The sequence below is a fragment of the Coregonus lavaretus genome (genome assembly GCF_964263955.1).
Source record: "Coregonus lavaretus genome assembly, chromosome: 11".
In the NCBI taxonomy this organism is placed as follows: Eukaryota; Metazoa; Chordata; class Actinopteri; order Salmoniformes; family Salmonidae; genus Coregonus; species Coregonus lavaretus.
The window spans coordinates 54,900,203-54,915,980 of NC_139998.1; positions in this window are offsets into that span (position 1 = coordinate 54,900,203).

Sequence of the window (15,778 nt, forward strand, 5' to 3'; positions counted from 1 at the left end):
GTTATTTATGTTAGTGCAATGGTGAGCTGCACACAGTGGACTTCCTACTAGGGCACACCGCCTCAGTGCTAACAGTTTTATTCTGGTTTATAGGCACATGATTACTGTATACAATAGCTGTAGGATCAGCAGAGGCATTCAGGGCAGTTAGAGGGACATAAATTAGGTTACTTACATTGTGTCTGCCAATGTCCCTGGGATAATGTACATTTGCTGCAGCATTATGACAACTCAGTGACACAATGGTAAGGATTAACTAAACTGGGCTTGGGTCATTGATATGTTATTGTGTCTCAACGCAGCCTTGAAATGCGTGGACAGAGTCCAGGAGCCAAGATGATTTAGATGGACATTCCTGTAGAGCATCTACTGTTTCCAGAAGGTGTCAAAGTTATCTATGAAAGTGATTCCAACAGAGCTACAGTAATATTTTAGCCAGATGTGTAATGCCAGTAGCCTGCTGAATCTTTCACACCCACGGCCCAACGATGGTACCGGACCTGAAATAATTGGCCGTAAAAAAAAAAAAATCTTTCAGTTCTAGAATCAGTTCTTTAAAATGAATTTTCAGAAGTTCCGAACTAGCTATGTGTCTTACAGGTTAGGACAAGAGGATTCTAATTAAGTGATAATGCCCTCGAAGCCGCGTTGTTTGGACGATATATTGGCTTCATTTTGGGCCGGCAAACTGTGCCAATATATCCTCCAAACACCGGCTTCGAGGGCATTATCACATTTTACATTACATTTTAGTCATTTAGCAGACGCTCTTATCCAGAGCGACTTACAGGAGCAATTAGGGTTAAGTGCCTTGCTCAAGGGCACATTAACGTCATTTAGCAGACGCTCTTAGCCAGAGCGACTCACAAATTGGTGCGTTCACCCTATAGCCAGTGGGATAACCACTTTACAATTTGGGGGGAGGGGGGTTAGAAGGATTACTTTATCCTATCCCAGGTATTCCTTAAAGAGGTGGGGTTTCAAATGTCTCCGGAAGGTGGTGAGTGACTCCGCTGTCCTGGCGTCGTGAGGGAGCTTGTTCCACCATTGGGGTGCCAGAGCAGCGAACAGTTTTGACTGGGCTGAGCGGGACCTATGCTTCCGCAGAGGAAGGGGAGCCAGCAGGCCAGAGGTGGATGAACGCAATGCCCTCGTTTGGGTGTAGGGACTGATCAGAGCCTGAAGGTACAAAGGTGCCGATCCCCTCACAGCTCCGTAGGCAAGCACCATGGTCTTGTAGCGGATGCGAGCTTCAACTGGAAGCCAGTGGAGTGTGCGGAGGAGGGGGGTGACGTGAGAGAACTTGGGAAGGTTGAACACCAGACGGGCTGCGGCATTCTGGATGAGTTGTAGGGGTTTAATGGCACAGGCAGGGAGGCCAGCCAACAGCGAGTTGCAGTAGTCCAGACGGGAGATGACAAGTGCCTGGATTAGGACCTGTGCCGCTTCCTGTGTAAGGCAGGGTCGTACTCTCTGAATGTTGTAGAGCATGAACCTGCAGGAGCGGGTCACCGCCTTGATGTTGGCGGAGAACGACAGGGTGTTGTCCAGGGTCACGCCTAGGCTCTTCGCACTCTGGGAGGAGGACACAGCGGAGTTGTCAACCGTGATGGCGAGATCATGAAACGGGCAGTCCTTCCCCGGGAGGAAGAGCAGCTCCGTCTTGCCAGGGTTCAGCTTGAGGTGGTGATCCGTCATCCATACTGATATGTCTGCCAGACATGCAGAGATGCGATTCGCCACCTGGTTATCAGAAGGGGGAAAGGAGAAGATTAGTTGTGTATCGTCAGCGTAGCAATGATATGAAAGGCCATGTGAGGATATGACAGAGCCAAGTGACTTGGTGTATAGGGAGAAAAGGAGAGGGCCTAGAACTGAGCCCTGGGGGACACCAGTGGTGAGAGCACGTGGTGCGGAGACAGCTTCTCGCCACGCCACTTGGTAGGAGCGACCGGTCAGGTAGGACGCAATCCAGGAGTGAGCCGCGCCGGAGATGCCCAGCTCGGAGAGGGTGGAGAGGAGGATCTGATGGTTCACAGTATCAAAGGCAGCAGACAGGTCTAGAAGGACAAGAGCAGAGGAGAGAGAGTTAGCTTTAGCAGTGCTGAGAGTCTCCGTGACACAGAGAAGAGCAGTCTCAGTTGAATGACCAGTCCTGAAACCTGATTGGTTTGGATCAAGAAGGTAATTCTGAGAGAGATAGCAAGAGAGTTGGCTAAAGACGGCACGCTCAATAGTTTTGGAAAGAAAAGAAAGAAGGGATACTGGTCTGTAGTTGTTGACATCAGTGGGGTCGAGTGTTGGTTTTTTGAGAAGGGGAGCAACTCTCGCTCTCTTGAAGACGGAAGGGACATGGCCAGCGGTCAAGGATGAGTTGATCAGCGAGGTGAGGTAGGGGAGAAGGTCACCGGAGATGGTCTGGAGAAGGGAGGAGGGGATGGGGTCAAGCGGGCAGGTTGTTGGGCGGCCTGCAGTCACAAGTCGTAGGATTTTATCTGGAGAGAGAGGGGAGAAAGAAGTCAAAGCATAGGGTAGGGCAGTGTGAGCAGGACCAGCAGTGTCATTAGACTTAACAAACGAGGATCGGATGTCGTCAACCTTCTTTTCAAAGTGGTTGACGAAGTCATCCACAGAGAGAGAGGAGGGGGGGGGGGGGGGGGGAGGATTCAGGAGGGAGGAAAATGTGGCAAAGAGCTTCCTAGGGTTAGAGGCAGATGCTTGGAATTTAGAGTGGTAGAAGGTGGCCTTAGCAGCAGAAACAGATGAAGAAAATGTAGAGAGGAGGGAGTGAAAAGATGCCAGGTCGGCAGGGAGTTTAGTTTTCTTCCATTTCCGCTCCGCTGCCCGGAGCTCTGTTCTGTGAGCTCGCAATGAGTCATCAAGCCACGGAGCTGGAGGGGAGGACCGAGCCGGCCGGGAGGATAGGGGACACAGAGAGTCAAAGGATGCAGAAAGGGAGGAGAGGAGGGTTGAGGAGGCAGAATCAGGAGATTGGAGGGAGAAGGATTGAGCAGAGGGAAGAGATGATAGGATGGAAGAGGAGAGAGTAGTGGGAGAGAGAGAGCGAAGGTTGCGGCGGCGCATTACCATCTGTGTAGGGGCAGAGTGAGTAGTGTGGGAGGAGAGCGAGAGAGAAAAGGAAACAAAGTAGTGGTCGGAGACATGGAGGGGAGTTGCAGTGAGATTAGTAGAGGAGCAGCATCTAGTGAAGATGAGGTCAAGCGTTTTGCCTGCCTTGTGAGTAGGGGGGGACGGTGAGAGGGTGAGGTCAAAAGAGGAGAGGAGTGGAAAGAAGGAGGCAGAGAGAAATGAGTCAAATGTGGACATAGGGAGGTTGAAATCCCCCAAAACTGTGAGGGGTGAGCCATCCTCAGGGAAGGAACTTATCAAGGCGTCAAGCTCATTGATGAACTCTCCAAGGGAACCTGGAGGGCGATAGATGACAAGGATATTAAGCTTAAATGGGCTAGTGACTGTGACAGCATGGAATTCAAATGAGGAGATAGACAGATGGGTTAGGGGAAAAATTGAGAATGTCCACTTGGGAGAGATGAGGATTCCTGTACCACCACCCCTCTGACCAGATGCTCTCGGGGTATGCGAGAACACATGGTCAGACGAGGAGAGAGCAGTAGGAGTAGCAGTGTTTTCAGTGGTGATCCATGTTTCCGTCAGCGCCAGGAAGTCGAGGGACTGGAGGTTGGCATAGGCTGGGATGAAGTCAGCTTTGTTGGCAGCAGAACGGCAGTTCCAGAGGCTGCCTGCGACCTGGAACTCCACGTGGGTGGTGCGTGCAGGGACCACCAGGTTAGAGAGGCAGCAGCCACGCGGTGTGGTGCGTTTGTGTAGCCTGTGCAGAGAGGAGAGAACAGGGATAGGCAGAGGCATAGTTGACAGGCTGTAGCAAATGGCTACAAAAATGCAGAGGAGATCGGAATGAAATGAGCTAAGCATCTGGGAGCGGAGAGAGCAGGGCCTCCCTCACCAAAAACTTCTACCTCAGAAACTAAAATTGTTTCACTGAAGCACCCGAACAAAAACTCTCCCAACTTCCACCTTTAGAAATCAGAATTGTTGTGAACCACAGCGGTTCAATGTTTAAAGGAATAGACTCAACCCACTTTATTCAACTATGACACCATAGCTAACTAGCAAGCTAGCATCCAATAACAATAACACACCGTATAGCACCAACACTTGGTCACAACAAACCACCAATAGTGTGATAACACACTAAACAGATCATTCGTGTCTGTGTCAAGTTCCTTTCATGACGCAGCAATGATTAGACGTTGGCTAGCTAGGACAAGTATATTGTATTTAGCTACTACCGTACAGTTAGCTGGTCGTGTTGGGTAGCTAGCAATGGCCACTGTGTTGACTTTGTTTGAAAATCACTTTTATACAACGGGTTACCAACCTATTCAAATAATGATTTACATATTTTCATTTAAAAACTGTATTTTGATGACTTTATTAAAACCATTTCATCCTACCACAATATATAGTCCCGACACAAGTCTAGGGTTGCTACCGAAGCCGGCTGGTCGTTCGTTCTATCGGTTCGGTCGCCAGAGACGGGACCCAGTCGTTAAGTCTTTTTTTTCTGTATCTATGGACGCGACCCAGACGTTCGTTGTGAATGTTCTATTGCCATACTGGTTGGCAACGTTCTTATCCCTTGCTTGCTAGCTACTAACTACAGCTAACTTTCAGTCACGTCAAACAGTGCAACCAGAATAACAACAAAGTAGCTGCATTGGCATTTGTTTAAGCTGTTTTCTAGTTACATTTATTTGGATACATCCATAACAATGAGCTAGTGATACGCAATTTCACCTGGCATAGAAAATGTGCTCTCTCGTCAGGACGTTGTTGTTCAAAGGACCTAGCCAACAACACAGCTAACACAATCACTTCAAACTGAAGCTGGAAAGACTGTGTGGTGTCTGGAAAATACGTTGCTAATTATGCTGTGATGATAAGAAGATCCGCTGACACTGTACTTTGATTAGAAAGGTTTATTCATAACAAAGGATTTCAGCATCGATTTACAGATATCTGCAGAATATCTGGAGAATAACCGTCCAATCTGATACTATGTTGTTTCTCTCAGTCCTTTGTTCAAGACATGGTATTTATATCCTATGTAACATAATATGGCGTGATTTTAATAGACCAATCCCCGGCCTCTACATAGCAGACTCTCCTCTATTCCAAGAAACCTATGTAGTAATGCTTTCCAGATGTTTCAGCAAAGCAGAGTAGAGTTCATCCATTACACCATTTGCAAATGTCAGCAAAATCATAGACCCTCAGACACTACAACTGCAAACAAGCTGCACTTTGTTTCGTCTGACCTGTTTTCTATTGATAGTTCTTTGTATATATCCATAAAAATGATGCTGATTCATGATTTCGACTGGCTGAGAAAAGCTGCCTGAATGTCTGTCTCATCCCGACTCGTTCATTACTATGACTGGAGATCGAATTTAAATATTGAAACAATCTTGCAAATGTCGGAGAGACGGTCAGTAAGGTTTATACAAATCTAATCAAATCAAACTTTATTTGTCACATGCGCCGAATACAACACATGCGCCGTGAAATGCTTACTTGCAAGCCCTTAACCAACAATGCAGTTCAAGAAAGAGTTAAGAAAATGTTTACCAAATAAACTAAAGTAAAAAAGAATAATGAAAAGTAACACAATAAAATAACAATAATGAGGCTATATAGAGGGTGTATTGGTACTGAGTCAATGTGCGGGGGTACAGGTTAGTCGAGGTAATAATGAGGCTATATACAGGGGGTATCGGTACCGAGTCAATGTGCGGGGGTATAGGTTAGTCCAGGTAATAATGAGGCTATATACAGGGGGTACCGGTACCGAGTCAATGTGCAGGGGTACAGGTTAGTCCAGGTAATAATGAGGCTATATACAGGGGGTACCGGTACCGAGTCAATGTGCGGGGGTATAGGTTAGTCCAGGTAATAATGAGGCTATATACAGGGGGTACCGGTACCGAGTCAATGTGCAGGGGTACAGGTTAGTCCAGGTAATAATGAGGCTATATACAGGGGGTACCGGTACCGAGTCAATGTGCGGGGGTATAGGTTAGTCCAGGTAATAATGAGGCTATATACAGGGGGTACCGGTACCGAGTCAATGTGAGGGGGTACACATTAGTCAAGGTAATAATGAGGCTATATACAGGAGGTACCGGTACCGAGTCAATGTGCGGGGCTACAGGTTAATCCAGGTAATAATGAGGCTATATACAGGGGGTATCGGTACCGAGTCAATGTGCAGGGGTACAGGTTAGTCCAGGTAATAATGAGGCTATATACAGGGGGTACCGGTACCGAGTCAATGTGTGGGGGTACAGGTTAGTCCAGGTAATAATGAGGCTATATACAGGGGGTACCGGTACCGAGTCAATGTGCAGGGGTACAGGTTAGTCCAGGTAATAATGAGGCTATATACAGGGGGTACCGGTACCGAGTCAATGTGCAGGGGTACAGGTTAGTCCAGGTAATAATGAGGCTATGTACAGGGGGTACCGGTACCGAGTCAATGTGCGGGAGTACAGGTTAGTCCAGGTAATAATGAGGCTATATACAGGGGGTACCGGTACCGAGTCAATGTGAGGGGGTACAGGTTAGTTGAGGTAATTTGTAAATGTAGGTAGGGGTAAAGTGACTATGCATAGATAATAAACAGCAAGTAGCAGATGTAAAAAGTCTGGGTGGCCATTTATAGTCCGTAATAGTTTTCAAGCCCTGCCACATAATAATAATAATATAATATAATATGCCATTTAGCAGACGCTTTTAGCCAAAGCGACTTACAGTCATGCGTACATACATTTTTGTGTATGGGTGGTCCCGGGGATCGAACCCATTACCCTGGCGTTACAAGCGCCGTGCTCTACCAGCTGAGCTACAGAGGACCACATCTGACAAGCATCAGAGCCTGTGTAGTGGGATTCAATCTTAATCCTGTATTGACGCTTTGCCTGTTTGATGGTTCGTCTGAGGGCATAACAGGATTTTTTATAAGCGTCCGGATTAGCTCCTTGAAAGTGGCAGCTCTAGCCTTTAGCTTGATGCGGATGTTGCCTGTAATCCATGGCTTCTGGTTGGGATATGTACGTACGGTCACTGTGGGGACGATGTCGTCGATGCATTTATTGATGAAGCCGATGACTGAGGTGGTATACTCCTCAATGCCATTGAATGAATCCCTGAACATATTCCAGTCTGTGCTAGCAAAACAGTCCTGTAGCGTAGCATCCGTGTCATCTCACCACTTCCGTATTGAGAGAGTCACTGGTACTTCCTGCTTTAGTTTTTGCTTGTAAGAAGGAATCAGGATGATATAATTATGGTCAGATTTGCCAAATGGAGGGCGAGGGGGAGCTTTCTATGCGTCTCTTTGTGTGGAGTAAAGGTGGTCTAGAGTTTGTTTTCCTCTGGTTGCACATGTGACATGCTGGTAGAAATGAGGTAAAACGGATTTAAGATTGCCTGCATTAAAGAGCACCACTTCAGGATGAACATTTTCTTGTTTGCTTATGACCTTATACAGCTAGTGTGGTCTACAGCTTATCATAAGGTACTCTACCTCAGGCGGGCAATACCTTGAGACTCCAGTAAAAAAGCAGCAATCCCCTCCGGCGCCATTTCTGTGAGATAATGTCTAGATGCTTTTTATAGTGGAGATCAAGTTTATAAATTGCCTGGCTGGGCTGATGAGACAGTGGATTGCACAGTCAGATGGAACAGAGTAAATAGGCATTTTAACGTCATAGCTTTAGCCGGTGGTAATTTGTGGAATTGACACCGGCTGGAATTCGGTTTTAACCAATCATCATTCAGGATTAGACCCACCCGTTGCATAATATCCCATATCTCTTTGCATAAATGCTGAAGAATTCTTAATAATGGGGCCAGCAGTTTGAACTCGATAACAGCATTTTCTGCAGTAAAATGCAAAAACAAAACATTATTTATAAAAAGCAAACTACTATCTAGCAATCTACTATCTACTAACACTATAATTTGTTTGCAAGCATGATAGCTGTACTTTTAGTTTATGGTTGACACAGCTTGTTTGCCATTAGCCAATCTGCGTTTCTCAATGAGTTCAAAAGCACGTAAATGCATCCAAATCGACTTCACAACTGGTAATTACCACCTTCCCATATATGAAGGCAGCATACTCTTATCACTGAAAGGTCATGAACAGTCAAAATCATGTTTTTCATGAAATTTGATGATATTTGGATGAAACCAGATCAAAGTATGATGACCAAAGTATGAAAAATGACTGTTGCTTCTACATTGATAAAGTTTGATCATAAAGTTACTGTTCCCTCTTATTATATATATATATATATATATATATATATATATATATATATATATATATATATATATATATATATATATATATATATATATATAATCGTCCTTTTAAAATCGTCCTTTTCCTAAATTGGCCATGATTGAGATAGGGATTTGGACTTGTGGTTTTACTTAATTCTCCGTAATGGCCAATGATTATACCGGCGATTCTGATCCAACCATACATTCATACATTGTGCTCCTGGCGGGAGAAGATGGAAGTTCAACATGTAGCTAGATGTAGTTGGCTGGCTAATGTTAACTAGCTGGCCTGGCGCATTGTTGCCCATGAAAGGAAGTTAGGCTAGCGAGCAAGCATTTTAGCCAGGTAGCCTAGGACAACAAAACATAAAAGTGTGTAATGTGTGACAGAGTCATAAACTATTTAGGCAACACGAAAGAGGAGGATGGCATTGTTTTTCTACTTGCACGCGTACACACGCACGAGCACACACACACACAAATCAGTACCATTCACAGACACATCATATTTAGCTTACTTTGATTGGACTAAATCGATTTTGGTATATTTTAGTTGTCACTGTATTAGACTAAGCATATGTGATTTGATTATGTTGAAATGTTGAAGTTGAAATGGTGCTGGAATAGTGGAGGCAGCGCTTGTTTTCTTTGCGACTTGCGGTAACTCTGAATCAGTAGTTGTTTATTAGTCTGCAAATGTTGGAAACATTAACTTGCTTGACCATGCATGTAACTGTTTGTTACATGCAATATGTTTTGTAGACTTCACCGGACATATGTTGCTCTATGGTTTTGTGATGAAACAAATGTGTGGTTGAATTTATTCTGCCACTGTGTCATCTTATTGTCTCAGCCTTAGGCCTAAATATCACGGTGTCAAGGCATATGAACTAACAGGTTATAGAGCAAACAACACAATTATCCCAACACATAGGTTGGAATATGGCTTTTTTTTTCCTGGCTTGGCTTCCACGATGATTTTACCCACGCACTGCTACTGGCAGACGCTCTTATCACACCATAGTGCCATCAGACAAAATTGTGAACCGCTATTGAAAAAAACGGTATAGAAAAGTATTTTGTATTTAGAAAATACAAATTACAGCTCTCAAAAGTATCTTGTTACAAAATACATTGGAGTGTAGTTCAGTCCAATATAATTCAAATGACTAAATACTCAGAAGTATTTAAATACATATTTCAAATACATGCAACAGAAATACTGCACACCTCTGCCTGTATCATAGACTTGTATTCTATGACATGTATTATCCAAGTGAGAAGGTGGTATTTACCACATACGACTGAAATAAATCCAGCTGAACGCCCCACAACTGGTAATTACTAGGGGGAAACTCGTCTATCATCTCTGCACTACTAAGGAAATTACCTCGATAACAGTATTTTCGGCATTTAAATGTAACAACAAAACATTCTTTATAAAAAGCAATCCATTCATATGGTTTTTGAACACTATAATTTGTTTACAAGCATGATAGCTGTACTTTTAGTTTATGGTTGAAGCAGCTTGCTGGCCATCAGCCAAACGGAGTTTCTGAACGAGTTCAAAGCACTTGAATAAAAATTTCTCAAAATAATGTATCTCTTCTAAATCATTTCAAATTGTCTTATATTCTGGTTTGTTTACTGACTGTAAGGGATCGTGGGTTGGCTGGGTCTAGACAGAGTCTGACACTTCCCCGATCTACAGAGAGGGGGAGTCATCAGACTCGATCTGGTTCACCTGAGTTCTGAGCACACCTGTCAGTAATTAGTGTAGGATTTAAGGTGTGCTCAGAAGCTCAGTCAGTCGGCGCGAGGTATTGTTCCATTGTGACTTGCTAAGCGTTTTGTTCCGAGAGAGAGAGAGAGAGAGAGAGAGAGAGAGAGAGAGAGAGAGAGAGAGAGAGAGAGAGAGAGAGAGAGAGAGAGAGAGAGAGAGAGAGAGAGAGAGAGAGAGAGAGAGAGAGAGAGAGAGAGAGAGAGAGAGAGAGAGAGAGAGAGAGAGAGAGAGAGAGAGAGAGAGAGAGAGAGAGAGAGAGAGAGAGAGAGAGAGAGAGAGAGAGAGAGAGAGTTTGTTGTTTTTGATTACCCGTGTATCCCACCTGTGCCTTGTTGTTTGACTCCCCGTATTGCTTAATCCTCTGCTTGTCTACCCCAGTGATTACCGACCTCTGATCCTGTTCCTGTGCCCTCGACTACGACTAAGCCCGCTCCCTTGGTACCTCTGCCTGTCTATGCCTGGCCCGGTTTTGACCACAGCCCGCCCGACCACGATTAAGCTATTCCCTTGTCTGTACTCTAATAAAGCATCGCTATTCTGCGATTGGATCTTACCACTCTGTCCGAGTATTCATTACAGAATACTTCGCCATTACCATGGATCCAGCGGAATTACAGAGGCGATGGGAGATACAGGAGAAACGGATGGATGAACTCCTGCAGCTACTCAACGCTGGTGCGGCTGAAGGCACCACCCCGAGCACGGTCAGTCCTCGTCATGCACCTCCGATTTCTCTACCAACAAGGTACGACGGGGAACCTGGCAAATGTCAGGGGTTTCTACTCCAGACGTCCCTGTATATGTCGTATAATCGTACTATGTTTCCCGATGACCGTAGCAGGGTGGATTTCATGATTTCTCTGCTAACGGGAAGAGCACTGGATTGGGCTACTGCGCTTTGGGCAGCTGAGGTCCCCGAGTTGAATGCGGAAGTTCAGTTCAAGAGACTGTTCCAAGAGGTGTTCGACCACCCAGTATCTGGGCGTAGTGTGGGAGACCAACTATGCGAACTTCAGCAGGGCCGTCGCACAGTAGCCGACTACGCTTTAGAGTTCCGTACTATAGCAGCCGGTAGCGGATGGAGCGAGACTGCTTTGCTCACCGTTTTCCGAAGAGGGCTGCGCAAAGACGTACAGACTGAGTTGGCTTGTCGAGGAGATATCACTGCGCTACATGAGTTTATCAAAATAGCCATCTCTATTGATAATCTGATAGTGCGACACAAGGTATCCACAGTCCGGGAGCCCTCGATCACTGGTCCTAAGCAATCGACAGAGCGGAGGAGAGAATCTGAGGAGGAACCTATGCAACTGGGACGGTCACCTCTACAAGGTTCGGTGAGACCACAACGTCGGCAAGACGGACTATGCCTGTATTGTGGTCAGTCGGGTCATTTCGTTCGTCAATGTCCGGTACGACCAAACCGTACCCCAGGATATCGCCTCGGAACTGCCAAACCGGTGAGTGAGACTCAAGTTTTGAACATTACATCGAAACAAATGTATGTGCCAGTTACCTTATCTGTCGGAGAGAAAGTGCGCAGGTTGGAAGGACTTATTGATTCCGGAGCGGCTGCCAGCTTTCTGGATATGGGTCTTGCTGAGGAGTTGGGAGTTCAACTTATCCCAATTCAACCTCCCCTGCGAGTCAACGCGCTAGACGGTGAGCCCATGGGCACTGGGTTCATTACGCACCGTACAGAGGTAATCAAGTTACAAGTGGGCTCCATACACCATGAGAACATCATTTTTTTCGTCATCTCCGCTCCACGGGAGCCGCTAGTTCTCGGCCACCCCTGGCTCGTCACCCATGATCCGGTCATCTCCTGGAAATCTGGCGATATCACAGCTTGGAGTGAGGTATGTAGGGCAGAGTGCCTCAATTTACCGTGCAAAATGTCTACTGTGGAGGATGCGCAGGGTGCGGTGTCTACTGTTGTCCCTACAGAATACCAGGATTACGCGCAGGTGTTCTCCAAGGAGAGGGCTACCGTGTTACCACCTCATCGGGCCTGGGACTGCGGGATTGATCTGCTATCCGGGGCTTCACCTCCTCGTGGAAGAATCTATCCGTTGTCACAGCCGGAACGAGAATCGATGAGCCAGTATATTGATGAGGCGCTACAGCAAGGGGCCATTCGCCCATCTACGTCTCCCGCCGCATCCAGTTTTTTCTTCGTGAAGAAAAAGGATGGCGGACTGCGTCCTTGTATAGACTATCGAGGGTTGAACGATATTACCATCAAAAATCGTTACCCTCTTCCGTTGATTCCAGCAGCCCTCGAACAGGTGGGACAGGCCTCCATGTACAGTAAACTGGACCTCAGGAGTGCGTACAATCTGGTGCGTATTAGAGAAGGGGATGAATGGAAGACCGCCTTCATCACACATCGAGGACACTACGAATATTGTGTCATGCCCTATGGACTTACCAACGCGCCCTCAGTATTCCAGGCGTTCATGAATGACATTTTCAGGGACATGATTGATCGCTTTGTTATAGTGTACATTGATGACATCCTAATATATTCTAACTCTCTGAGTGAACATGTGTCCCATGTACGACAGGTTCTGGATCGGCTCCTACAACATTCTCTGTTCGTGAAGGCAGAAAAGAGTGAATTCCATGTCACTACGATTTCCTTCCTTGGGGCCATACTCACTCCCGACGGGGTTAAACTGGATGAATCCAAGGTGCAAGCGGTACAAGACTGGCCTCAACCCCAGACGGTGAAAGAGCTCCAGAGATTCTTAGGGTTTGCCAATTACTATAGACGGTTCGTGCGTAATTTCAGCACAACCGCAGCGCCCCTGTCGGCGATGACCAGCTACAAGGGTCGCGGTCTGAACTGGACGGAGGGGGCAGTGCGTGCGTTTGAGACGTTGAAACAACGCTTTACCACTGCTCCTATTCTATGTCAGACGGACCCTACCTTGCCGTTTATCGTGGAAGTGGATGCGTCGGAGGTTGGAGTTGGAGCCGTGTTATCCCAACGCCAAGGTGAGCCGCCTAAAGCACGACCCTGTGCTTTCTTTTCAAGGAAACTGAATTCTGCCGAGCAGAACTAAGACGTGGGTAATCGGGAATTACTGGCGGTGAAGTTAGCACTGGAGGAGTGGAGACATTGGTTGGAGGGAGCAGAGCATCCGTTCCAAGTGCTCACGGACCACCGCAACCTGGAGTATCTTCACAGTGCCAAATGACTGAACTCCCGACAGGCAAGGTGGTCTTTATTCTTCAACCGTTTCCGATTCACTGTCTCTTATATCCCCGGGTCCAAGAATGGTAAGGCGGACGCGCTTTCCCGACGGTTCGAGCGCGCGGAAATAGACCCGTGGAGCCAGAACCTATTCTCCCCATGAGTTACCGTGCTGGTCCGGTGAGGTGGGCTATTGATGACACTATTCAGGAGAGCTTACAAGCGGAACCAGCCCCTCCAGAAACCCCGGTGTCTAAGGTGTTTGTACCAGCTCCCCTTCGACCTCAACTGATGGAATGGTGCCACACGTCGCTGGGATCTGGTCATCCCGGAATCACTCGAACTACACGACTCATCAGCCGAAAATACTGGTGGGATTCCCTCACAGATGACGTCAGAGACTATGTCTTATCCTGTCCAGTATGTGCTCAGTCCAAGGTACCTCGTGCACTACCGGAGGGTAAGCTGATGCCATTGCCAACTCCTCAACGACCCTGGTCGCACATTGCAATGGACTTTGTTACCGACCTACCAGAATCAGAGGGCCATACTGTAATTCTCGTGGTCATCGATCATTTCTCCAAGATGTGCCGGTTAGTACCCATGACCCGTTTGCCTAACGCCACTCAGATGGCTGAGACTATGTTTACCCAGGTGTTCCGGCAGTTTGGTGTCCCGGAGGATATTGTTTCCGACCGGGGACCCCAGTTTGTATCCCGGGTATGGAAGTCCTTCTGCGAACGCTTGGGCATCTCGGTTAGCCTAACCTCCGGATATCATCCCCAGGCCAATGGGCAGACAGAACGGCTCAACCAGGAAATTGGGAAATATCTACGGCAACAATGTTCGCGGCAGCCGCAAGAGTGGAGCCGATTCCTTCCTTGGGTAGAGTATGCTCAGAACTCACTCATTCACACCTCCCTACGCCTAACACCCTTCCAGTGTGTTCTAGGGTATCAACCACCCCTGTTCCCGTGGGATACCGCATCAGGGATGGTACCGGCGGTGGACGAGTGGTTCCGTCGGAGTGCGCAGGTCTGGGAGACGGCCCATCAACATCTCAGTCAAGCCTCACAACAGCAAAAGACCTACGCTGACCGACGCCGGAGACCTACTCCCACTTATCAACCCGGGCAACGAGTGTGGCTGTCTACCCGAGACCTGCGGTTCCGACGGAGCTGCAAGAAGCTCCAACCCAGGTACATTGGTCCTTTCAAGGTACAGAGACGTATTAACCCTGTCACCTACCGTCTGTTACTCCCTCGACACTACAGAATAAACCCTACGTTCCACGTCTCCCTGTTGAAACCTGTCCATTGTAGCCCGATGTACCCACCAATCGCTCAACAACCTACTACACCACCTTTGGAGGATGAACAGGACACCACCTATACAGTCCACGAGATACTGGAGTCAAGACGGAGACGAGGGGGCATCGAATATCTTGTGGACTGGGAGGGATATGGACCTGAGGAACGGTCCTGGGTCCCGGCTAAGGACATACTGGATCCCGCTCTCAAGGCCACTTTCCACGCTGAGCACCCAGATCATCCAGGACCCCGACCCAGAGGAAGACCACCCGGTAGAGGTAGAAGGCCGTCAGGAGCCGGCCCTGGGGAGGGGGATACTGTAAGGGATCGGGGTTTGGCTGGGTCTAGACAGAGTCTGACACTTCCCCGATCTACAGAGAGGGGGAGTCATCAGACTCGATCTGGTTCACCTGAGTTCTGAGCACACCTGTCAGTAATTAGTGTAGGATTTAAGGTGTGCTCAGAAGCTCAGTCGGCGCGAGGTATTGTTTCATTGTGACTTGCTAAGCGTTTTGTTCCGAGAGAGAGAGAGAGAGTTTGTTGTTTTTGATTACCCGTGTATCCGACCTGTGCCTTGTTGTTTGACTCCCCGTATTGCTTAATCCTCTGCTTGTCTACCCCAGTGATTACCGACCTCTGATCCTGTGCCTGTGCCCTCGACTACGACTAAGCCCGCTCCCTTGGTACCTCTGCCTGTCTATGCCTGGCCCGGTTTTGACCACAGCCCGCCCGACCACGATTAAGCTATTCCCTTGTCTGTACTCTAATAAAGCATCGCTATTCTGCGATTGGATCTTACCACTCTGTCCGAGTATTCATTACACTGACTAGTAAATAAATGTGTCCTAAAAAAACAACGTTGCAAAATACTGTTGGTCTTGAACAACTTTCTTTGCGTCTGATGTGACGCCAGCACGTCATACTCAAAGTTCTGTCACTAGTGTACAAAGTGCGTTATCAAATCTGTACAAACATTTGTGCAGATTATACAATTAAATGCTACTGCTCTAATTATTTGTAACTACACTTACTACTTTGTAACTGTGAGAGATTTATTATTTTTATAATTGATGGGATGACTAACTTAGAAAGAAT